The following is a 26212-nucleotide window of genomic DNA, read 5'->3' as shown; positions in this document are numbered from 1 at the left end:
CTATGACTGGGTCAGGTAAGACATGCTCCGAGCAACCTGCAAAATTCGTGTTCTAAACTTGTTGAATGAAGCGAGAATGCTTCGCGAAATCTGCGGATACGATTAAGTGTGGTCAAAAAAATGACTGCTTGTCGATGTGTGCATTCGAGGCAATTGATGATGCTGATGGGCAACTGCTTTCCCGTAGATATCTGACGAGTACTACGCCTCTGCTGCTGTTAAAAGTACGACTATGCACTGTCCATGAGTTTCCTCATGCGATATGAGCACCTGAGAACACGTATCGTCAACTGACGCTTAGCCCTCCTACCGTTTTGTCTGTTGTCTATCGCGGAGTTTCCACACTCACGTAAGCATTTGGATCAATGGTGGGCCTACTTCGTTTGTAAACTTATGTGCTAAATGTCTGTATTCTGTTGCTACTTATGATACTGGCAGGTGCATGGAAAACTAACAAGTCGACGACATTGCGGTCACAGATGTAATCGACATTAGGAGGCCGGATATCTGAAGCGAATAAATTGCCAAACGTACGCGAAGAGACTTGCTTTTCAGTTTAGGTATTTCATTTTATTCCCTGGAGTACTTCCATCTTGGCCTTATCCAAGTCCTACCATTCGAATGCCGAGATTTTATTGAACACTTCGTTTTTCCACCAGGCCAGACTGAAGGCTGTGGCGTGCTTACAATATCGCAGCTTTGCCCTACTGCTATCCTTTTCAAACCAACGCACACAATTGTCACCACACTTTTCACTAAAAATTATCACCACAACCAGCTTCCGTATGCAGAATAATATTCTTTGTAATGATGACTCGTTAACTGTACTCAGCTGTTCATACACTTGCATAGTAGAACCTGGCAAGTGCACATTACACTAAAGCTACGTCTGCATCACATTAGCTTCTCGGGCTCCATTCTATTTGACAGCATTCTGGAAGGCTCCAGTGCTCTGTGAGAATCACTGGATACGAAGCCTTGATGTAGATGCTTGCGCTTATGCTAAATGTGTTGTGTCGTGTAATGTTGCATCGCAGATACTATTTTATGTTAAGTATACGCTGTGCTAATGGCAATAATGTGTTCAAGCAATACACGATCATAAATTAAGCTTTATTTATTTATTGATAACACTGCTTCACATTACAGCATATCCATACCCGCAACTGCTTCCAACTCACTAAATACCGAGAGGTTGTTGGTGTCACAGTGCAAATAGAATTGAAAGCATGAGTGTATGTACTAAGAAGTATGAAATGTAACATTTGAATTTTAACATGTTGAAAACTCTTTGCATAGACACAATTGACTCCACCTTCCAACCAAGATTTGGTAAATGTCTTTTAGGGTCCCGCTGACCTACAAGAATAAACTTCCATATGTTGATGTCACAGCTGTTCTTTGTTCTTGCCTTCTCTGTGCCACAGTTGTACAAGAGATTACTTATGTCTACTTCGCACCAAACCTGGAGAAGGAAGCTAGGGTAACATACTACACCTGTACAGCTGTAATGCAATAGCATTATCATGGTCAGACCGTGTTATGAATCACATTTGAACTCCTGCGAGGGTACAGCATGCTCTGGTATAGGTTGACATGTTCATAAGTACACTCACTCATTTCACACTTGTGAGAGTGAGTGATGACACGCGTGAGTTTATGTAAGTGCCAACAAGTGGGAGTAGAAGTATAATGGTCAGCTAGCTAGTATACGTTTGCGAGTGAGCACCCGTGAGTATATGGGCAAGGGTGAGTGCTAGTTGACTTTTAAATGCAAGTGAAGGTGAATAAATTTTCGCATTCACACACGTGAATGGGTGCCAGGAAGTGTTAGTGGAAGAAAGTACGAATGCAAGTGAGTGGGTGTGAGTAGGAACGAGAGCGCTGATGAGTGTGCTTGTGTATTCTGAAAAAAATTTGTGTGTCCACTTATTCTGCTGACCTGCGTGCTCTAATGTTATGATCGGCCCAAGAAGTCACCATCTTTGACTATGCAGTCTCCTTTATTATTACACTGTTTCTGGGTCGGCTTGCTTTACTTGGCAGACAGGTGACAGTGCTCCAAATCCCAGAGGAGTAGGCAGTTTATCTCCCGTATACAAGCAGAACTCGTCCACTCTTTGCACACCTGCCACCATAGAGGAGCCTAGCTTGTATACAGTAAAAAGGGCTAATTTATCTTGCAATCTAGGCATGTCCATGCCTCTGGTTCTACAAGAAATCGAAATTATTGCAGAAGTATTTTTAAAGTTGAGAATGAATAATTGCTGTTTTCACTGTCAGGTGCCACATGTGACTGGAACTTGCCGTGAAGAAAGTGGGCAATTACTGAAGTTTCTTACTCTGAAGTTAACTTAGTTCGAAAGTGACAGCGATATTGCTGATCTTCTGAATTTTATCTCCGAATCCTCCTATAAAGAAGATATTTCAGACAATAGATGCAAGTTGATGTAAACAATCTGCTATGTTTGCCTCTACAAGGCCATTTTCAGCGCATTTATTTTGTACAAAAGGGCAGGTATGCAAATCACTTGCATTTGAATTTCCTCATGGATGTTGTGAAAGCATTGATTTCTGGTAACTTTGACAAGAGAGGCCTGCCAAAAGGGGAAGACATTCTGACAATCTAGCTGCATGCTTCATCGCCAGTCTCTTCCCTCGGACACTTTAGTGCCAGACGCCTACAAAGCACTTCTTCGTGTGCTCGTGCGCATAAAGGTCGGACAATGAGAGAAGTAGAATAAAAAATGCCCCAAAAGTCATGCAAAGACTTTGGAATGACACTTGGTGTACTACTTAGTTAAAAATTGGTTATGTCACTGACCTTGGCCAAAATAAAAATGATGTTTTAGGATCCATATGGATCCCTTGTTAGCAGATATTTCTGGTGGCGTCTCAAGCAGCACAAAAATGTCGCCAAAGGCCACACAGTTACAAATACCCTCGCAGAACAGGCCGAGACAACGAGTCAGAAGATAAACTAATACAACGCCCGCATCGTGGCCACAGAGAAGAAATGGACAATGAAGCTCCATCTCGAATCACTAATAATTCAAACAAGTAAAACAATTAATAGATCATCGAACATTTTAAACCACATGTACTTCCGAACTTTGCATCATGCACTCAATGCTACTTAAGAACCATCAAGAACCTTCTCAGCAGACATTCCTTTATGAACAAGAGATTCCTGTGGATATCGAAACGCTATTTTATTTTTGTTTCGGCCATGGTCAATGACTTCGTTCATTTTTAACAATGATCTTACCTGACCAGACTATCCCGCCAAACTCTCGACTACGGTGCAATACCTCGTTTTGAGATGTACCTCACTGAGGCCCCCCGCATGAATAATTTTAATCCCAGATGGTAGTTAGGTGTAACTGTAGTCCCACCAGCTATAAGAGTCACGTTCACTTCTTTTTTACATCATTATGCTGTGTGCTGCTCATGCTGTGTGATTGAGGCATCTTGTAAAAAATTAACAATGCCTGATGCACGATTTCAACATTCCTCGTTAATATGGCAATTTGAGTACTTGGCGTTAGTTCATGCTTGAAGAGGTATAAAGCGCTTGTGTAGTGTTTGCTCATTTTTTTTGCACTTTTCACCCACTGCAACAGCCACACTCCTCCCTGACAGCAGTCTTTGAGGTCTTGAGTGACCAGAAAAAGGTTGCCCCCCTGAAGTGGTTGTATGTGAACACATTCTTCAGCTTGCATTCAGTGTTTCTGAACAGCTTTCAAAAATTGTTAAGTACAACTTATGTCCTGAAACAAATATTAAAGAAAGCATTGCATAACAAATTATATTAACTAAGTGCTGTGCAAAAAGCTATTCTGAGAAGCCTGTTTGCCAAATATGTATGCAACGCCTTTTTTGATTGTTGCATGAAATGTCCTGTACAGGTGGAAGGCACATTCCATTTCTTGCAGATCCCAAAATTCATGTACTTGCCAACACAAAGTTAACTGCAGTGCAGTCATAACTCATAAATGTTCTCAACCTTGTCAATTGCATTTGGTGGCTGAAGTGCACTTTGTCTACTTCAGTGAACTGAAAACAATGATTTGATTCCTTAGAATTTTCGAACTTGCATTCTGAATTAATGAGCTTGAATTGTCCAAACTTTTTCTGTGCTGTAATACAGCCCTGCATGTTTTTTATATCATATGCACGTCTAGAAGAAGAAAAACGACAGTTTGCAGTGGTCAAATGCTTTTATTCTGAACACTGACATTGCACAAAACATAGTACACATGACGTCGAGCTGCAAGCAAGTTGCTAATTTCAAAACTGGTGTTACTACAGCTAGTGGGATTTATGCTCGCCACCATTGCAGAGTGGCAGATTATCGCCCACGAGTACTGCTAATGGTATTTTTTCTGTATGGGAGAACTAATTACCTTGAAATAACTGCCATGTGGTATTTTTCTAAAGGGTGGCTGCAGTAAATTCATCAGAATGTAATGGGTGAAGATAGCTGGGATCACATCAGCAAATGCCGACACGGGGGCACCCAACTAATGGGATATGCCAGACTGTTGGGTTTCATTTCCACACATGCATCGTACAGGAGATTCACAGCCTTGCATCCAGTGAAAATGCTGATGAAATCATTAAATCCGTCGCAACCCACTGCATATGCTGTCTGAGGTGCCTCACGTGGTTGACTTTATTCTGCTGTGCTGTTTCATTAAAAGCACTGGTCGTTACAGAGTGGGCATGGTATCCATTGGCTGTTCAGATGCACCTAAGTGGGTGGAAAAAAAAGATGGTTAAAGCCATATAACTTGCTGCTCATGCTGTGTGCATTCAATAGGGTGTATGCGCGAATGGCAGTGACCGGGCAGCACGTCTTGTTGGTGCACTTTGTAGCGCGGACAAGAATGCGCATACTGTTGCAAGTGTGCACCAAATAAATGGTCTCATGCACTGTCGTGTGTTGCTGCAACCCTTCCAGAGTAAGAGAAGGTAAGCTAAAGACGAAGTAGCAAAGTTCTGTCAGCATTTTCCAAGGTGTGCACGCGCATGCTCGATAAAACCAGGGAACTTTAGAACAGTGACAACACAATGGATTCCCCGTATCAACCTGCACAGAACGCGGTGGATCTTTACAAATTCAAGTTTTGTTCTCAGCCCTTTTTAGCTAGTATGTCAACCATCAGTCATTTGACTTTGCCTATTTGTCTCGTGCAAGCGTGTCGGATTGCGTTCATGCGCATTTTTCACTGTGGTTTTCCAAGCACAGATGTAGCACATTGTTTACATAAAATCTGCGCTAGTATCACTTCTAGTTTGAGCATATCACTGCGTAGTCTTTAATTTGGAACCACAGTATGCAAACAAGGCTCCACTTTACTGTATTTTCGTGTTGTAGGTTGCCCGTAAGAACTCTGCAATCTCCACGACCTCTTGCTTAGCAGCAGAACACCACATCCATGGAGCCACCGTAGGGGGGTCACAATTATATTTTGTCTAGTGGATTACTTCCCAAGCTCAAGGCATATTCAATTTCAATGGGCGGTTTGTATCGACCCAAAGTTACAGTTCATTATCAGCAGGTAATTGAGCAAGCAGTGGAAATGAACAATTTCACGGTGGAACCGATTGTACACATATGGCACATGCCTTATTGATCGAAGCATGCTTGCTACAAGACAATCCTTTTGCTTAAAAAATATGAAAAAATTTTCCATTACTTCAGAGCTCCTATAGCTTCATGGTTGTTTGGAACCGCAAACACAAAACTGAAAAGAACAGTCTGAACGAGACAATGAGTGCAAGTTCTCCATTGTGCGTTTGCGCTTTCAAACAACGATGAACCTATACCAACTGGCCCGGTTATGCACTTTCCTGCTATAGCTTGTGTTCAATAAGAATGGTGGCGGCACACATGTAGATAGCAAACACAATGGCAGGCTTCTAAGATTAACTGCATGAAAACCTAGTCCATCATGAAATTTACTCATGAAAGTTGCAGTTTTACAGGCATCTTTTGCAGTCATAGTACTAAGACTATGGCTAAAGTACTATCGACCAAAAAAGTTTACGGACTCTCTGCAAACGCTTAATATCCGAGCAGCCTTTAAAAGTAGCCAGTAAAATCGCACATCACAATGTTGTTCATATACCAGTAGAGGCGGGAAATGGGAATACCAGGCTGCGGAGATATTCAGCTTTTTGTCAGGTCCCTTGGTCCGTAAACTTTTGGTCGATAGTACATTGTGGTATGTTCTCAAGGCCACTATTGTTTTTTGAAGGGTTAGGCATCAGAAATGGCCACAAGAGATATTTTCTATGCCTAACTTTTCAAACAATGCATGAACCCTTACCTGTTCTAAGTTGCATTGTTTTGCTTGCATCTGGACTAAATCTGGTCCCACAGCCCTGCTAAGCACCAAAAATGATGCAAAATTAATACATGTAAGCCGATTACTCCATGGTGGCAACACTCAGGGATGCGCTTATGTTCTTGCTGTAAACGTAAGAGAGTTTTCGATTAAAGGACGCAAGTGGCACTGCGCACCTGCAGGACTTAACATGTGCTTCGTTCTTTGGGGTGGCCGACTTGGAAGAAATATTGCTGAAACATTGTAAACTGAGACGAAGCAAGCCAAGACATGCTTTCATAAAACAATCGGCGCTGAACAGGCCGACACGATCCGATTTTTCAATCTGATGACAGCATTTCACAATGCATGTTGACAATGCATCTTCTGAAAAATGAAGGTGACAAAATGCTGGTCGTAATAAATTGGATCACAGTGCACTTCCACAGCAAACATCCTGTGCCAGACGGCAAAATTTCTCGCCTTTGGGATTGGTTTGGCTCAGCTTTAATTGCCACCTATGCATGTACACATTGTTTGCTTCCTGTCAAAGATCGTTAGCATGAGTTAAGTTTCTTCTCCTCCAGGTCTTCCAGGCAGACGATTCTTCAGAGAGTCCTCGTAGTCGTCCGGTGACACTTTGCACTCAGGGAGGCCAACTTAGGAATACATCGGTTTATTGTAGGACAAAGTAGCATACATCGACGAGCGGCGGCTGATTATCGGCTCGCTCCTTCCCTCTTCATCTCTACACATTTTTTAAGGGATCATCAACAATACACGCTGTACCTGCCCCCATTTTCTAGTCCGGTTTTTGGAACACGCAGATCAACATCACTTAAGCGAACGCCACATGGCCCTCTTGCCCGAAGTTCACACGCCTCAGTGCAGTTGCCCCAGTGCAATGGCAGGCCCCGCGAACACATAAATCACCCCTGATGATGATGATGATGATGATGTGTGGTGTTTTATGGCGCAAGGGCCAGTTATGGCCAAAGTGCGCCATGCCAGTGTTTGTGAGTGTGCAGTGGAGCGATGAATTCTGAGAAGTAGATGAAGCGTGGCTGTAAAAGGGCCTAAAAATAATCGCTGTAAAGTGCGTAAAATATACATGTACTAAAATCATGGCAATGACATGAGGTGTACTATGAAATGAAGAATGCATTGAGAGGTAATGACACGATATTTAAAATATTTAAGATGCAGTAATTGGCAAGAAGCACTACTGCCTAAACAGAGCCCTTGAACCACAAGGGCCTGGAGGCATGTGCTATAAAAAGCTATCACAGCGGCATCCTCTGGAGAGAGGATGCGCTACGAACTGGTTTGGCTAATAACATGCAGGACAACATCGTTCAAAAAATCGACGACTGCTTTGGCATTAAAAATCGGCTCTTTGCCAAGAAACATAATGGGGTGAAGCGGGACATGATATCGGTACGCTTGAGGAAAATATTTCTTTCTCTCTCTTTCAGCTTCCCGGCACTCCACGAGGACATGGAGGACGGTCAGCCTCTCACCACATCTACCACAGGTTGGTGGTTCATCACCAGTAAGCAGAAAATTGTGGGTGCCATATGTATGTCCTATTCTTAGACGACAGAACAGGACATCAGTTCGTCGTGTTTTCATTACGGGTGGCCAGAAACCTAACTGTGGTTTTATCAAGTGAAGCTTATTATTTCTTTCAGCGTCCCACAAGCGCTGCCAGTGGTCTCGCAGTTTTCTTCGCAGAAAAGGTTTCAAATCTGCCTGAGGAATAGTAGCCGCAGGATTAATAGCTTGCGATGTAGTTGATGTGGCCAACTGGTCTGCAAGCACATTACCCTCAATGCCTCTATGGCCAGGCACCCAGCATACAGTCACATGCTGGTTAGATATATACGCTCTGCATAAACTGGAATAGAGCTCAGTAAGTACAGGATTTTTGTTTTTGCAGAGTGACATCAGAGCTTTCACCACGCTTAGGGAGTCTGTAAATATAACTGCTTTTTGAAGTTTTGATGCCCTTATATGATTCACAGCCGACAATAGTGCATAGGCCTCAGCGGTAAAGATACTCGTTTCCGGGTGGAGTACACCGGATTCCGAAAAGGATGGGCCGACGGCTGCATAAGATACCCCGGCATGTGACTTGGAAGCATCTGTGTAAAACTGTGTACGCGAGTATTTAGATTGGAGTTCTAAGAAATGCATTTTAATGTGTGCCTCTGGCGCGTGTTTAGTGACCTCTATGAACGATGTGTCACACTCTATGAGTTGCCAGTGCCACGGTGGCAATAGTTTCGCTGGAGCCATAGGACATTGTTCAAGCAGCGGAACACCCATTTCCTCACTGAGGTTCCTCACACGCAAAGAGAACGGCTTTCTCGCTGCAGGTCGGTTACGGAAGAGTGTGTCAGCGGTCACATCGTTTATTATTGAATAAGAAGGATGTTCAATGTTCGCTTGTACTTTCAGAAAATATGTAAAACTGCTGTATGACCGCTGCAGATGAAGCGACCACTGATTCGATTCTACGTAGAGGCTCTGGATTGGACTTGTCCTGAAAGCACCGGTCGCAAGGCGGATACCCAGATGGTGAACGGGGTCTAGTATTTTTAATGCAGCTGGCGTTGCGGAATTATACACTATAGCTCCGTAATCGAGGCGTGAGCGGACAAGACTTTTATTGAGGTTCAGCAGACACTTTCGATCACTGCCCCAAGTCGTACGCGACAGAAGCTTTAAAAGGTTCATTGTCTTCAGGCATTTTGCCCTCAGATACTTAATATGAGGAATAAATGTAAGCTTCGAATCTAAAACAATGCCTAGAAACTTATGCTCGCTGCTCACAGAGAGCGCATCTCCTTTGATTGCAATACTTTGGACTGGCGTTACGCCTCTCTTGTTAGTAAAGAGTACGCAAGTGCTCTTCTGGGGATTTACCTTAAAACCATTTTCATCTGCCCATTTGGACAATTTGTTTATTACAAGCTGCACTTGTCGTTCGCAGATGGCAATATTGCATGACTTGAAGGCTATCTGCACATCGTCGACATAAACAGAATAAAACGTAGTGCGTGGGATGACTGTGTGCAGGGAACTCATTTTTACGATAAATAGTGTGCAACTAAGCACGCCCCCTTGTGGCACACCGGTCTCTTGGGTGAATGACTTAGAAAGAGCGTTACCCACTCTTACGCGGAATGTGCGATTCGATAGGTAACTTTCGATTGAGTTTAACATGTTGCCACGGACACCCATCGCAGAGAGATCTCGGAGAATGCCGTAGCGCCATGTCGTGTCGTAAGCTTTTTCTAGGTCGAGGAACACTGAGAGGCAGAACTGCTTATGTATAAAGCATCCCTAATATAAGACTCAATGCGAACAAGGTGGTCTGTTGTGGACATACATTCCCTGAAACCACATTGGAAGGGGTCTAGTAATTTGTTATTTCAAGGAAACAGATTAAGCGCCTGTTGATCATTTTTTCAAATAGTTTGCACAGACAGCTTGTTAGCGCTATTGGCCTGTAGCTGCTGGCTAGGGACGGGTCTTTGCCTTGTTTAAGCACGGGAATGACTATAGCTTCCTTCCACGAAGACGGGATATATCCATGCGCCCACATGACATTGAAAAGATACAGGAGTGTTTTCAGCGCTTCAGGATTCAGGTGCCTAATCATTTCATATATGACACGATCACCACCTGGCGCCGAGTTATTGCAGCAAGCGAGGGATGCTTTCAGTTCAGTTAAAGTAAATGGATTGTTGTAGGCCTCACTCGATGAACCTTTACGTTTTAGGGGCTGTCGCTCTTCGCGTTCTTTGAACCTCAGAAATGCTTGTGTGTAGTGGGACGCACTGGATACATGTTCGAAGTGTTCACCCAGACAATCTGCCTGGTCTTCCAGGCTCTCACCTTGGGTACTGACTAACGGTAATGGGTGTACCTCCCGGCCTTTTAATTTATTTACTCGATTCCACACTTTTGTCTCATCCGTGTAAGAATTTATACTGGAGATGTACTTCTCCCAACTCTCCCTTTTAGCACGTCGACGTGTTCTTCTAGCCTGGGATTTTATTTGTTTGAAACTAATCAAGTTTTCGGCGGTTGGAGAGTCGCGAAGTCGTCCCCAAGCTTTGTTTTGGTTTTTCCGTGCTTGTTTACATTCTTCATTCCACCACGGGATGCGTCGTTTATTCGCTAGTCCATTAGTTTGACGGATGCATTTCGTGGCAGCGTCAATTATAAAGCCTGTAATATACGCCACAGCGTCTTCTATATTAAAGGATGCAATATCATCCGTGCGCAAATACGTAAGTTCTCGGAAACGTTCCCAGTTAGCTGTGTCAACCTTCCATCGGGGAATGTGTGGTGAGCTTATATCTTGTTTTGTTAAGTTTAATATAATAGGGAAGTGGTCGCTCCCAAAAGGGTTCTTAAGAACGGACCACTCTAGGTATGGCATTAGTGTGCTCGATACTATAGTTAAATCTATGGAGGAGTATGTATTATGCGCCACACTGTAGTATGTTGGCTCTTTCTTATTAAGTATACATGTTCCTGAGGAAAACAGAAAGTTTTCGATTAGGCGACCTCTCGCATCGCAACGAGAGTCTCCCCACAATGAGTTATGTGCGTTTAAATCTCCGACAACTATGTATGGAGCCGGAAGTTCATCTATGTAGTTTTGAAATTCGGTTTTATTAAGTTGATAAGTTGGAGGGATGTATATAGAACTGATAGTGACTAGCTTGTCAAACAGCACCCCTTGGATAGCAACTGCCTCCAGGGGCGTACGAAGTTTTATTTCCCGACAGGCAACACCTCTGTCAACTATGATAGCAACACCGCCGGATGACACAAGAGTGTCATCGCGGTCTTTGCGAAAAATAGCATACTGTGTGAGGAAATTTGTGTATGTTTGAGGTGTGTTTCCTGAACACACAGCACCCTGGGACTAAACTTGCGGAGGAGTTATTTAACGTCGTCAAGATTTTGGAGGAGACCTCTGACGTTCCAGTGAACTATTTGAGTGCCCATATTAAAAGGAGTGTTGTGCTGTGTGCTTAGGTGTGCAATACCTTAGACTACAGAGCCCTTCTCAGGCCCCGTTATGCGCAGTTTCTCTTTTTTGGAGCGGTCGAGAGACGCCCGCCGCTCCATAGGCGCTGGATGCGCCGCTTGGCTGGAGGTTGTGTCCATCGCCTCTCCTGAGGCGCTGGGCATCCGCTCTTGCGAGCGGTGTGTTCGTCTTGAGGGTCTCGCCTCAAGAGGTGGGACCCTAGAGGCCACCAGCCCGGAGGTCGATGGCCCCTTGTTCTGAGATGGCGGAGCAGCGCTGCTGCACCCGCCGAGGGGGCGGATGGCATCGCTGGCGGCTCACTATGCGTGAGCTGGACAGCAGCCGGTGGCTGTTGTGACGCTGCCCCCTGACGCGCCACTTCAGCAAAGCTGTTCTTTGGCAGATACGACACCCGCCTTCGTGCTTCCTTGAATGATAGATTCTCTTTTACTTTAATCGTCACGATTTCTTTCTCTCTTTTCCAAGACGGGCAGGACCGCGAGTATGCGGCATGCTCCCCATCGCAGTTTACACAGTGTAGAGCGTTTTCACAGGATTCGGATGGATGTTCGTGGGCACATTTGGCACAGGTGAGGCGGCCACGGCAGTTCTGAGAACTGTGGCCAAATCGTTGGCACTTAAAGCATCGCAGAGGATTTGGGATATAAGGCCTAACCCTGATCTTCATATACCCTGTCTCGATAGTATCGGGCAGGTTGCTTGAACCAAATGTGAGTACTAGGTGTTTGGTATCGATCTCTTTTCCGTCGCGCCTCATTTTAATTCTTTTGACATTGATCACATTCTGATCAATCCAACCCTCTAGAAGTTCGGCTTCAGTCAGTTCCATCAGGTCATCATCGGACACGACACCTCGAATTGTGTTCATAGTACGGTGTGGGGTAACTGTCACCGGGATGTTCCCGAATGACACTAGCTTAGGCAGATTTTCATATTGCTTCTTGTCACGGAGCTCCAGAAGGAGATTACCGCTCGCCATCTTAGACACTTTATAGCCTGCACCAAAGGTTTCCGTCAGGGATTTTGCAACTACGAAAGGTGACATAATTCTTGCTGTCTTTTCTGGTTTCTGGGAATGTACCACATGGTATCTCGGAAAATTTTCTTTTTGTCGTCCAAAAAACTGGAACACTTCATCGGTGCGCCCCCTTTTCTGGGGGCGATCGGGTAAAGCGGGGAAGGAGCAAGCCATAAAAAGCTTCGTCTTTCCGGCGAAACTGCGACTTTTTGTTTTTATATTAACAGCGAAGCCGATGAAAGCCAGCCGTAATTTGTGGTGCCTATCAAGAAAGTTGTCGCAGTTTCACCTGAAAGGCGAAGCATCAATTGCGATAGCAAACTTGTAGAGAGCTATACGGAGTAATGATATTAGCTTTATCAGCTGTATAAACTTGGACATGCAGCAGCATCGGCAACACGCAGAACTGTTGTCGACGCCATCGGCGTTTTGCCCGCGTTCGCTCAAAATGCGTGCGGCGTTGGTGACTGTTGCCGGAGCCTCTGATATAAATAGGCACTGCGTGCCGCAGCTAAACGCCGCCTCCCTTCCCTCCCCCTCCCCCACGGCCTCTCGCTCGTCGGAAGAAGGCGCGTTTGCTCTACATACATGGTGATTGTGAAGGAGAACAGAGACGCCTACTTCTGCAGCCCTTAAGCGAGCACGGCGCAGAACGCGCGTTTGTTCTCCGCCGTGCGTTCACTCCCCGTGAAAGACGCGCCCCTCGCGCCCTTTCACTCGCACATACAGCGTTCGGCGCGCGGCGACGATTTCTTCTCCAAATGACGTCATACGGAACCTCACGGCGACGGCGACGGCGACGCCGACGGCAGAAATCTGCTTTTGAGTGTCCATATAATTGCTATCGCAATAAAATAATATTCATTCGGCAGGAACGCCAGCCACCCACCATGGAGCCCAACAAGGGTACGATGTAGGACCTGTAAACACAATTCCCACAAACGCCAGCTGTACGTTCCCGCTATAACCAAATACGTATAACCAAGGGTGGTTATGACACACAAGGTTAACCCTCGCCGCCAGGAAAGTTAGAAGTAAATGGAAGAGAAAAGAAGACAGGAAAGATTAAAAGTGAGGGAGAAAGACGAAGATTGAAGAGAAGGACAGGAAAAGGCAACTGCCGATTTCCCCTGGGTGGGTCAGTCCAGGGGTGCCGTCTATGTGAAGCAGAGGCCGAAGAGGTGTGTTGCCTCTGCCGGGGGGCCTTAAAGGTCCGAACACCCGGCATCGGCTCAACCCCCAGGATCCCCCTTTCCCCAGACACGGCTCAGCCGCGCACGGCTACACGCGGGAGGGTCCAACCCTCATGTGCTCGGGTCCGTGGTGGCGCAACTCACCAAACGCCTGCTTACGCAGACGCCCCTGCGGGGTAAATCACCCCTCGAGCCACTAACCCTGGACATGCCGCAGAATCATACTCGAGCACGACATTGCCGTCAGGTTTCCCGTTACATACATATGCTCGACGGCGTAAACTGTCTCCCACACCGCAAAGGGAATGCCGCCACCCCCGGCAGTGCCTGTGTTTATGTTAGCCCCCAAGAACGCGCCTATATGCCGCTGAGTGATATGCACGCGGTGAGGTGGCTGCTTCGCTTCTCGTTACGTACGCTTCTCCGTTAAATGTCTGTATATCTTGGGCACCGCAGTGGAAGTGCGCTATCTCCAGCGGTCCTGGTCGCTGTTCTAAGAACCCAAACGACATCGACCGTGAAAGAACAAACGACCTGCGTGAGTGTCATGCATGTGGTCCCTGGGCTCCAACTTGGGTGATGTTCAATACACGCAAGGCTGATTGTATCAGCCAACTTAACTGCATGTAAATAAACTATTTTCATGAAACAATTGTCTTTTTATTTGCAATTCTATGGTTAGCTTTATATATTAAAAAATGCTAACACCACCCTGACTACGTGCTGTGAGTGCGTGTGGCTTGCATTTGGGGATGCAAAGCTAAAATGCTTTTTTGCTTGGGCACGCAACCACAGACCTACTAAAAGATAGGGACTCCTGAATGCTTCGATAGCGCGATCTAAAGCTCTCATTAATGTTACTGCATAATCTTATTTGTGATATGTACTATCACAATGGCATAACAGCAAAGCACATGGCTTTCGATACGTGCTCCACATGCGCAGATAAGATATGGTGCTTGCGGCTTTGGCACCACAGCACTTGAAAAAGGTGTCCTTCACAGGACACATTCGGGGAGTTATGCCCCCACCTACTCGATATACATTAGTCTAGCCCACAACGAGACCAACAAGGTGACAGTAGCAGGGTTGGCCGTCATGCTAGCTGGGAGGACTTTGGTCCGAGGATGACTTGACGTGAATGGGTACAGAATTTGTAGCGACCTGGTCATGGATGGTGGTTCTGCAAGCCAGCATGTGGTGCTGCACCCAGTGTGAGTAAGGCACTCCTGAGCAAGGTGCTCAGCTGTGGCGAAATGGTCGAGCATCTTCCTCGTATACGGGGAGGTACTTGGATAGAATCCCAGTGCCACTGGGAACCTATCAGATTTTTATTGGGTAGAGATGTCCTCTGGCCTGGCGCTCAGTTGTTTGTAGGAGTTTTCATGTCGAAAGGGGCGCTATAGAGATTTGGAAGGTGCCCCTTGTCTCACCACAATGATGGTGACCCAGACGAGCATTTGCCACTGCTGTGGGAGGCTGAGTAGTGCTGCCGCCTAGTACCCACTGGTAAAATAGGTATAACTGTGCTTCCGGTCAGGTGCTCAGCCATTACGGGATACTTGGAAAGGGGAGCTTCTTTCCAATCCAAGGGCATCCCCACCTAACAGCTGCATTAGGATGCCACACAGGAAACTGCTGCCCTGGAAGCAGCCCAGACCCATTTTCTGTAATCCCTAGAGGGCCCCTTGCAAGATGAGAACTCGTATAAGGTGCCGAGCACTGGGCCAGGGGACATCTATACCCATTAGAACTGGCGAGTTTCTTTCGGTGAACAGCGGATGGTAAGAGTGGTATAGAATCGAACGGAAGGAATAATCTATATTATACTGGCCCAGGGGGGGATTCTGTAAGAGTCCACCCCCCCCCCCCAAGTGGACCTAACAGCTGCATTAGGATGCCACACAGGAAACTGCTGCCATGGAAGCAGCCCAGACCCATTTTCTGTAATCCTTAGAGGGCCCCTTGCAAGATGAGAACTCGAAGGTGCCGAGCACTGGGCCAGGGGACATCTATACCCATTAGAACTGGCGAGTTTCTGGCGGTGAACAGCGGATGGTAAGAGTGGTATAGAATCGAACGGAAGGAATAATCTATATTATACTGGCCCAGGGGGGAATTCTGTAAGAGTTCATCCCCCCCCCCCAAGTGGACCTAACAGCTGCATTAGGATGCCACACAGGAAACTGCTGCCATGGAAGCAGCCCAGACCCATTTTCTGTAATCCCTAGAGGGCCCCTTGCAAGATGAGAACTCGTAGAAGGTGCCGAGCACTGGGCCAGGGGACATCTATACCCATTAGAACTGGCGAGTTTCTGGCGGCGAACAGCGGATGATAAGAGTGGTATAGAATCGAACGGAAGGAATAATCTATATTATACTGGCCCAGGGGGGGGGGGTATTCTGTAAGAGTCCACCCCTTCCCCCCAAGTGGGCAGTCCAGCGGAAGTGGACTGTCCACTTCGCCTGTCGCCATTAGCGCCAGCCAGTCTCCTTCTCGCTCGTGAAGCTGGAATCAATGGCGACAGCTGAAGTGGACAGTCCAGGTGGACTCTTACAGAATACCCCCCTAGATCTCAGTTATTGTGAAGATATCAGCAACACAGATTCTTTATTACAGACAGATTTGACTGTCAGGTTTTCCACTAGTGTCGTTGCTGACACAAATGAAATGTGTCGTATATATCCTGAAATACTTATGATTGGAATTGTGTGGCAATTTTGAATAACATGTGCAAACTGTTTCAGGAAAATGTGTGGGAAGGTAGACGGTTGAGTGTTCTTGCTAGGTGCCAGTATGTTGTTGTTTGTAGCAGGTTCACATTCAAGGTTTTTCACAATTTCATGCACCAGGCACAATTTAAAATATATATGCTACGTCCATGCTAATTCCAAGTGAACTCACATTGCACCAGAGGTAACGAATATAAAGCAATGAACAAGATGGCCACGCCATTTAAGGTGTCAAAAGATTGCTTAATAAAAATGCGCTGAGATTTTCCTGCGTTTTGTTTTCTACAGCCCCAACACTACAAGATCTTGCATCTGAAATATGTTGGACATAATTGTGCGATAAACTAGGGCACATTATTCAACTTGTTTAAAAAAATAATGAAGAAATTATGAGAAGTTCACTTCCCATTTATGATCAAAGTAGAGACAAGCAAGCATGCATTATTGAATTTTTCATGTTGCCTTCACTCAATGCTATGCACATCTCATTGGTTATACTGACAGACTGAGCCACAATTTTATAGCACTGCCTTTTCGCGTTCATGTGTGGTCAGGGCCGGTATTTTGTTGCGATGCCTTCCCGGTAATAATGCCTTTTCGCGCTTTGTCAGTGGTCAGAGCGACGGTCCGCTCGCGTTATCAACGGGCTCAGCCGGCCGTGAGCGGTGGATGATAAGACTATTATAGAATAAGTCATAAGGCATTGCTGCAAAATCGTGGCCCTGAGCAACACGCTGCCACTCTGACCACTCACGAATGCAAAAAGCCATTAGTACTGGAAAAGGAATCGCTACAAAATCTTATCCCTGAACTGTAAATACTGCCACATGCCTGAGATTCTGCAGCACATTTTTGTGACATCTGTTACTAGTTGCGAGAACAGCAGATGGTGCCCCCTGTGCTCGCAAGCAACAAAGGCAAAGATTATCAGAAGCTGAAATTCTGTGTGCTTACCGTGACAGCATTGCAGCAAGAAATAGCTACGAGTGCTGTTCTAGACTATTTGCAGAACACAGGACTGTACTTGAGGTTTAGAGAGACCACTGCGTTATGTGATTATTGTGCACATATGATCCTTTTTTTCCTCAACACCTTTAAAGACTTTTTTCCCCTTTCCACCTTCCCCTTAGCAGAGTAGCAGGCAAGAACATACTAGTTCAGGCTCACCTCTGCTTTTCATTCTTGCGAAAGAAATTTTCCCTCTCGCTTGTCAGCTATGAGAACATGGTTATTTTGTACAAATATCTGCGCCCCTGTAGCAGCTGCTGTTCATGATCAATTTGGGTGCAAGATTATTTACTGTCGTCTTGTAACATATTACATTTAATGTAAACTGTTGCTGCATACATTTCTGGCTCGTAAGCCGCTGTGAAGCTGGGCAGGTGTAGTAGAATATGAAAACTAATCGGCCAGTATTTTTCTTTTCAAGTGCTCGTAAGATCGTATTTGAAGTAATTCAGATGTTACAAAGGACATATCTGCAGCCTTTTTTTAATGAAATCAATGACCAAGGTAAACAGTAAATCATTCAATGCAGCGTGCATACATCAGCGGCGTATACACCTTCGCATTGTTTACGTGTCATGAAAGACACGAACTTGCGCCCACATCAAGAGATGCGCTAGCACTGACAAATCTGAGAAACATGTTAGCTCGCGACGATTGGGTGTTGCAGAAGATAACAATGCTAGGGCCATGAAGTCACGATCGCGGTCTCTACTTCAATCGCATGCCACGAAAAAAGGGTATGGGTCGCATGCACGCGAATTGGCAGCGTAAATAAGCGATGGTTTTTCCAACTCACCATTGCGTCGACATTATCAGGGTCGAAGCAGCTTACGTATCTTGAAAGTGAAATGGCAGGGCTTACGTCGCGCTACAGCTGAAGGAGCAAGGCCTAAAATTAAAAAAAAAAAAATGAAAATGCATCGCCGCTTTATGTCACAAGTTGCAGTTTCGGCAGACGTACCTTGAGGTCGCAGTCCTTCGTGGGTTGGCGGTAATGCGGTCGACGACGTTCTCACCGCGAATTCTTGGCGGCGGCGTCTTGTATGCGGCCGCTCCCGCGCAACTTGCATGCTTGTGTTGGGCCAGCGGATGCTTCTAGGCACGCAGGGACTGGGAACATGGCAGGCATGGCCGAGGAATCATTCCCTAGCTACTTTCACGCCTATCTAAGGGCACGGAGTACCTCGCTGACCCCACGTGATATCCGGTTTCGACCCAAACCGGGTACAGCCGCGCTGCGGCGATACGCTTCTGTTTGACAGGCACAGAGTTATCGAGGAGTTATCGAGGAAGCTATGGTCTGTCGTGACTGTCGCTGTCTCCTGATGTGCGCGTGCCGGGCGTGTTATGGGCACGGAAAGCGTGAACGCAGTACTCAGGTACCTTTCCCATTGTAACCGTTCTTGCATTTCGTTTCGGAGACCGTTGCCAATTGACCATCGTGAAAAGCTTCTCCGAGCAAGCATTTACTGAACAGGGCCTAAGGTGTCGGTTGACAGCTTTCATTAACGTATGCCCGCAGCTACTACGCTATCGGTTTTTCTAATAAGTGCGAGCGGGGAAGGGGTCACCCCAAGGGGAATCACTGTGGCTTGCAGGTGCTGCCTGCTTAGGATTTTTTCGAACCCATTGTGCTGGGCACTGTGGCTTTGCGCGGGAGCAGGCATGCTATGCATCTGTCACTTCCCCCCTCCCCCTTTCTTGGAACGTTGTTTTTATTTGTATGTTGTTTTGAGGGAGAGGGAGAAAGACACCGTCAAAGGTGGTGGAGAAAAGGGCGCTTGAAAGAAGCGCAATACGTGAAGCGCCGGCGAACAAGACGATCCTAGCACAGGATTCGTGATTGGTGTGTCGGCGGACCACTCATAGCCACTCGGTGGCGATCGGGTGGTAAATGCTTGGGTCGGGGCACCGAGGTGTAGAAAACGTGGCCCCGTTGCCCCGTCCAAGCATTCTGGACAAACTACGGTGCTATGCACCATCGACTATGTCGATATAGGGTCGCCCTAGGTGTACCAGTTCCGCCTTGTATGTGTACTTGCATTTTTAACTTCATGTAAATAATTGTAAATAGAAAGTGTTTTTTTTTCGTCATCGGTGTCTAATTCAATCTCGGAAGAAGCGCCCAGCGAACCCGTCGCCGCTATCGTTAGCGGCAGTACATCCTCTACTTGCGTAGGCCGGCTCTGGTGGTGGCGTGCGTCTAAATGTCGTACAAAAATCCCTCACGTGACTCGATCCTAGGCACCTAGGGACACGATCATTTAGGGACTTTTGAGAAGGCACGATGGTGACGCCAAGCGACGACGGCATGCGACGGCGTCTTCGTTCTCGGCGTGATCGTTCTCTGGCCCGCGCCGACCGCGCGTTGTTCAACTTGCGTGTGTGATTGTGCTTGCGTTGCTTGTGTATTTGTTGTAGGTTCTGTGTTACTTGGCGGAAAGCCGTGAGTAGTGCTTGTGTGGCAGTGCGGCTTTGGCCTCGGTGAGCTCCGGCAATACAGAACCTGCGTTGTGTGATCCGTGTTCCTTGACAATGCGGAGGTGGTGACGATTGAAATGTCGAAGTGGCGTAGCGCCTCGGCAGCGCAGTTCAGCGAACCGCGATGTGGCATAGCCGTGTCCGCCTTTGCATAACGGACGTCGAGGGACGTCACAAAAATGTGACTGCGTCGACCGCCCACGGTTCAGCACTGAATGTGTGGTTCAAGTACTGTGATTGAAACGAGTGGTGCAGCTGTCGTGGCAGAACGCCGTGAAATCCGTGCTGTGCAGACGCTCGAAATATCCTAGAAGTGTTTGGGTCAATGAACTTGTGAACATTGCGAACAGTCTAGTGCAGTGCAAATTCACGTCGGCGTCTTAGCAACGGCCAGTTTGCGAACCGGCACCCTGGAGCGGCGCCTCTGTGCCCGCCCTATTCGGTAGCGTCGTAGCAATAATATTTACGTAACCAGTCCTTGCTTGACAGATGCCGATGGCGAAGGTGCTGCTATATGTTGCCGGTCAGCTTTGCAGTTTTTCTCACATTAAAAACATGTAGCATATATACATGCCTAGCATGTGTTATAAGACAATGTCTACCATGAGAAGATTGTCAGGAGTGCCCCAGTACTTCTCCCAATCTGGCATTCCATGCTTTGCATGCCCTCAGTAAGCATGATGACAATATGGGCCATTTTCTTCAAAGTGAGCTGCTATTCTGTTTGCAAAATGGTGAGGCGAGCTAAGCTGGTTTGTTCTTTGTGTTTTGTCAATTTGATGAGAAATTATTGGGAATGTTCTTTTAAGGTGCTTTTAAAAGATGTTAAGCCTACCAAAAAACTGCACCATTGGCAGTGTTCTTTGGTGGTGATAGAAAAGTGAAACTGCAGATGACTGAGTTGGTCATGCCCGCATTTTTGGAAAATTTAAGAGCAATATCGGCACCCACAACCTTACAACTGTGATTGAGCCACATGCTTTCTGCACAAATTATAGGCCCTTACGCAACATCAGTGAAGAGCCAACAGGCCAACGTACTGTGTTCCCTTCGACCTAGGCAGTCTGCAGTTCATTGTTGTCGTAACAGCTGATCGCCTCGCAAGTTCACAGCCTGTGCCTTCTGCTGCTACTACGGTCAACTCGTCACCCGTGCACAACACTTCTAGTTGCCCTAGTAGTAGTGCCGCTGCACATTGTAGGCTACAAGGGCATTGTTTCACTGCATCTTATCTCCATGTGTGTTGTGTTGCTGTTAGCATACATGTCCTTGTTTGATAAGTACTCTGAATTTTTTTCACTAGTGCAATGTCTTGACTGCACTGTGGCCGTATAGTGTTGTATATACTATCGATTAATCTCCATATACACAAGTGCTTTGATCATCAATCTTCAAAAATGCAACCTTCATGCTGCTCCTTCCTTCACAAGAAAGCTTGCATATCAAACATTATTCTTGCCCCAACTAGAATTGGCAGGTTCAATTTGGTGACCTCACCAGGCATATCTAATCCGCATTCTTAAGTATAGCCAAAACTGTGCTGCACGTTTAATCGCCAGGGATTGCAACCAATATTTGAGCGTATCTAACATTATGTTGTAATTGTCACTACCAACCTTGGAATTATGCCAAAATGTAGTGTCGCTTTGTCTGCTACATAAAATCATTCATAGTGAGCAGTTGTCCACCTTGCCTGTTGTTTGTCCATCCCACCCATCTAGGTGCTTGCACAATTGCCTTAGCTAAGTCCAGCACATTTTTGGTCGAACTAATGCCTTTGACTTGTCTGCTTTGCCACGTGCCATTAGGCATTGGAATGGTCTTCTCGATAACATTGCTGACATTAACAATACTGTAACCTTCAGACAAAATATCAGTATGTTTGGGTAGTGTTCAAGTGTTTCTATTTGTGGTGTATGTAACTTTTTTATGTAATTATGCAATCGACTATTCACTGTATAACCCAGCTTCCTAATGGTAGAATTTTACTTCACGATTTTATAATTTCTGTTCTTTTCAATTTATTGCGTTGATCTTGTGTCGCTGTTTATATTTCTAACGTTGTATAACTTTTTCCCTCCTTTGTTATACGATGCCCTCCCCCCTCCACGCAATACTCCTTCTGGAGCCTGTGACGTAGATGAATACATAAACCAGATGGCACTACTGTTTCTTGTGAAATCAAAATTGTGTATATTGTTGTGGTTTTACCAATAGCTCTAAATTGTTCTCCTGCAATGCCGGCAACGTATCCATAACAGGCCAGTTGTGTATATTGCCTAGAATTATCATTCTTAGACCCTGAAAAGTGTGGAATATCCTATCTTCCTGTCTGTCCGGGTCTTTATACATTTTTCCGTAAACTTGGGTCAGTGGGTAATCCATGGTATAATGGGTAGAGCACTGGGGCTGCTGTGCTGAGGACACCCAGTTTGAAACAAAAATAGGTCACGAGGTATGGGCCGGACCTAAAAAAATTTCTTAGGTGCTGGGCAGATTCGAATCAAATGTCAAGCACCGACTTAGCGGCAACCCTGCTAACAGGCGTAGCATGTCCAGAGGTACTCGTGAGAGGAGCCTGGTTCATACATGACTGATCTCTGTGGTGGCAATACAATGTCTCTACATTGTTTCAATGCTATCGTATTAGCATCGGCATCATCGTGAAATGGGTTGTGCCAGAATTTTTCTTTCTAAATTTATTCCCCTGTACCTATGTGCCACAGCTGAGCTCCTATCTCAACATTAGTCGATCTCACCTGAAGTAATGTATATATAGCCTTAGCTATAATTTCTAATGAGCATGACTGATTCTCACCAAGAGTAACACCGGCTTCAATTCCTTCACAATCTACACATGCATTATCAAATATGTTATAGTGAAGTGAGTCTGCCACAACTGAGGATCGAACATGTTTTCAGTTTCAAGCAAACCATGCCAGTCAATTTCATGACAGTGGCATTACAGAATTCACAGGCATTCAATTGCACAATGCATGCTTATAGTCTAATATAATAATGCTTATATAATCTCAACTCTTTCCTTAATCGGCACCAGTGTATCAAGCTTTAAGTTGACAACTTGAAGCATCACTTTCCTATCCTTCAGGATAGGTAGGTTATCTTTGTTTGCTTGGATTGTTACACATTTTTGATGGCAAGCGCCATGAACACTTCCAGATTTTGTGAGAACTTTCATTTTTCAACTTCTATTTCATCAGTGACTCCACCACACCTATCGGTGTGATAGTTTTCTTTACATACAAGGAGTATGTTATACTTTCACAAGCATCATCCAAATGTGGTTCACGTTCAAGGCATTCACCAGGGTAAAGCAACATTAGGCGGCAGCTGCAGCAAATAGAGCACTGTAACAATCAGAAAAGCAACCAACCTGCGATTGTACAGCAAAATCCCATTTTTGCAGCTACTCTGATGCCATTGCTGTAATATAATATGTAGAAAACAGACAGCCTAAGCTAATGATCAAAGAGCCGCTCAGTGACAACAGAAATTCAGACATGTGATCAAACAACCACTCAGATATCCACAGATCCAGACGTGATGCTGCAGCAACTGTGGAATTCCTTTCACGTGTTTTCACAGTACACCCATGTGCACAAGAAATCTAACACTATAGGGTATACGATTTGGGCAGCTTCTTTGGTGCTGCTACCACTGTCAAAGTCCTGCACCCCTCAGTCAGTCAATGGGCACTAAAAGTACTGGATTTGCATGTAAGTAACACGACCACAAATATGATGCAATGAGCGGCTTTTGGTCTCTCCTAAAAAATTTATTGTGATTATATGTGTCACGAACCCGAATATAATGCGAGGCGCGTCCTGAGGCTGGAAATTTCAAGGAAAAAAAGGCAATATCCGTGAAAGTGAGCCATCAGGTATATGGTACTTCCTTCTACATTGAGCTTATTCCAATGACAAAATTCAGTGAGGCACCTGACACAGCCACCAACTCCACACCCCCTCACCACACATTCGTGCTGAGCTCCAACCCACACGATGGACCCCCATGTCTCATGTGAGCAGCGAGTGATAATCCATACAGCTTGTTTGAAAGCAGAAACAAACATAAGGGTTCTGCAAACGCCACATTCGAGTTGAGGCTATATTCACAGCATAGCTGCAGTGCACGCTTGCTTGCTTAACGCATGCTTGCTGTAGAGACTACCATCATAATAAACATGCACGGCATTGTTGACATTGTAGCATCGCCTCAGCGGGTCAAGATACGATTTGTTGCCCTTTTTGCACAAAAGCACGCGTCTCAATTGTGCGAAATTAGGGCACCGCAGCTGCACCACTCGTTTCAAGCACAGTACTCAAACCACACATTCAGCGCTGAACCGTGGGCGGTCGAAGCAGTCACATTTTTGTGACTTGTAGAGAGCAGCACATCCCTCGACGTCCGTTATGTAAAGGCGGACACGGCGACGCCACATCGCGGTTCGCTGAACTGCGCTGCCGTGGTGGGCTACGCCACTTCGACATTTCAATCGTCACCACCTCACATTATCAAGAAACACGGATCACACAACGCAGGTTCTGTATTGCCAGAGCTCACCGAGGCCAAAGCCGCACTGCCACACAAGCACTACTCACGGATTTCCGCCAAGTAACACAGAACCTACAACCAATACACAAGCAACGCAAGCACAATCACACACGCAATGTTGAAGAACGCGCGGTCGGCGCGGGTACAGTGTAACTTCTAGTACACTGTAACCGTGCTCCGCGCGCGCGCTTTCCTCCTCAATTCTCCTCGGATTTCTCCTCTCCCCGGGCCGACGCGGTGCGCACGGCACGCTGAACCATCCTTTGGCTCGCTGCAGCCGCATTAGCATCAATGCGCGCGCTTGTTTATTCGGCCTTTTGAAGCGTTTTATGGGAATTTAACCCTTGTGAAACTGTCATGACGAAAGTACGCTTCCGATAGAACGTCGTGACATTTTTTTGAGGAAGCTTCGATAAAAGCGCAAGCGCTTCGAAAAATTGAGTGCCAAGCACAGGCTGAGCTATTTGCCTCTACGTCGCCAATTGGGTTGTCCGTAACGCGGAGGTGTATTGGGCGCATATAATATAAGCTGCGTAGAGTATACACGAGAATTTGGTTCATAATCCTGGCTCTTAAAAGGCTCAGAGAAGGTAACCGAGAATAAATGTGATAGTTTACTTAAAGTGAATTCGCCAAAATGACTGGGCCAAAAGCCTTTGTACGAATGCCACTGTGCAAAATACGTGCTGTGTTTGGGAAACAGCCAACATAGAACTTTACACACGTGCCTGTGTTCCGTCACTATGAAACGACGAGAAATTGCATTCCATCCCCTCTGGGAGTACCCTAAGTGTCTAAAAAATAGGCTGATTGCTCACAGGGAAACTTCTAAGACTATGGCACTTGATGATTAACTTACAGACTTCAAGATGTCAAGTTTATCAGAATTTAGGGAGATTATCAGAAGCACGTGCCTTTGTACTTTATGAGCATGCGCGAATAATACATGCCAGATACGTGACTTCGCCTCCGTGCATATGGCTTTTTACTTCATGGCGGCTGCCAAGATATCATTGAGCGGTTGTTAATTGACTGATTTTGATACTTTCGCTTAACCAACTCAAGTTCATATGCCTATATATATATATATATATATATATACAGGAAAGAAGGTAATTGTTTGGTTTCATTGAAGAAAATAATACTTAATGACGCTTTTCGCACGATGAAAATCGCTACCAGTATTTCGTATCTGACGGCACTGAACTACAGAATGATCTAGGCGGCACTGAAGGTTGCGGACCGGACCGATGGGTGGTTAGAAAAAAAGTACCACGTTAACCACAAAGTATTACTCCTTGGCGCGAACACACACAGACACGCGCACACACGTACTCACACACGCACACACAGGCACATACATACACACACATGCACACGCATACACACATACACACACACATGCACACACGCACGCACACACATACATACACGCACGCACGCACACACCATTACAGAATATGAGTTACAGCCATTAACTTATAAATTACATACATTTGAAAACCAACGCACGCGCGAGAACACAAAAATGCTTTGTCACTGCAGAAGAGTCAACAAAAAAGTTAAGCGACTCACTTGAAAAAAAAACTATATGCACAGTTATAGGTGCTCTGTTTTGACTGAACAAAGAGTCCGGCTGTGCAAAGAGCATTAAAATATCCATGCAACTTCACCTACGAATATAAGGAAAGCTGTAAGATTCACCTCGCAAAGAACGACGTGCTTAGAAGACGCGAAATCCTTTCTCCCGATGTTATGGAGCCACGGAACCGGCCAACGACAGTCCGTTCTCCTCAGGAAA

General features: G+C 45.8%; 1 long non-coding RNA gene across 1 annotated transcript; it reads right to left on the bottom strand.

Annotated features, from left to right (window-relative positions):
- Window positions 1-201: 201 nt before the first annotated feature.
- LOC125942555 (uncharacterized) lies at window positions 202-18573 on the bottom strand. Its single transcript, XR_007465201.1, has 3 exons — window positions 18152-18573; window positions 3964-4753; window positions 202-390 (listed from the first exon to the last, which is right to left on the bottom strand). It is a non-coding gene; the product is annotated as an uncharacterized LOC125942555 (long non-coding RNA).
- Between the last annotated feature and the right edge of the window lie 7639 nt (window positions 18574-26212).

Source organism: Dermacentor silvarum, chromosome 1 (genome assembly GCF_013339745.2).
Source record: "Dermacentor silvarum isolate Dsil-2018 chromosome 1, BIME_Dsil_1.4, whole genome shotgun sequence".
NCBI classification, from domain to species: domain Eukaryota; kingdom Metazoa; phylum Arthropoda; class Arachnida; order Ixodida; family Ixodidae; genus Dermacentor; species Dermacentor silvarum.
Note: the sequence above shows the minus strand (reverse complement) of the source record. Positions and strands in the feature narration are given on the sequence as shown.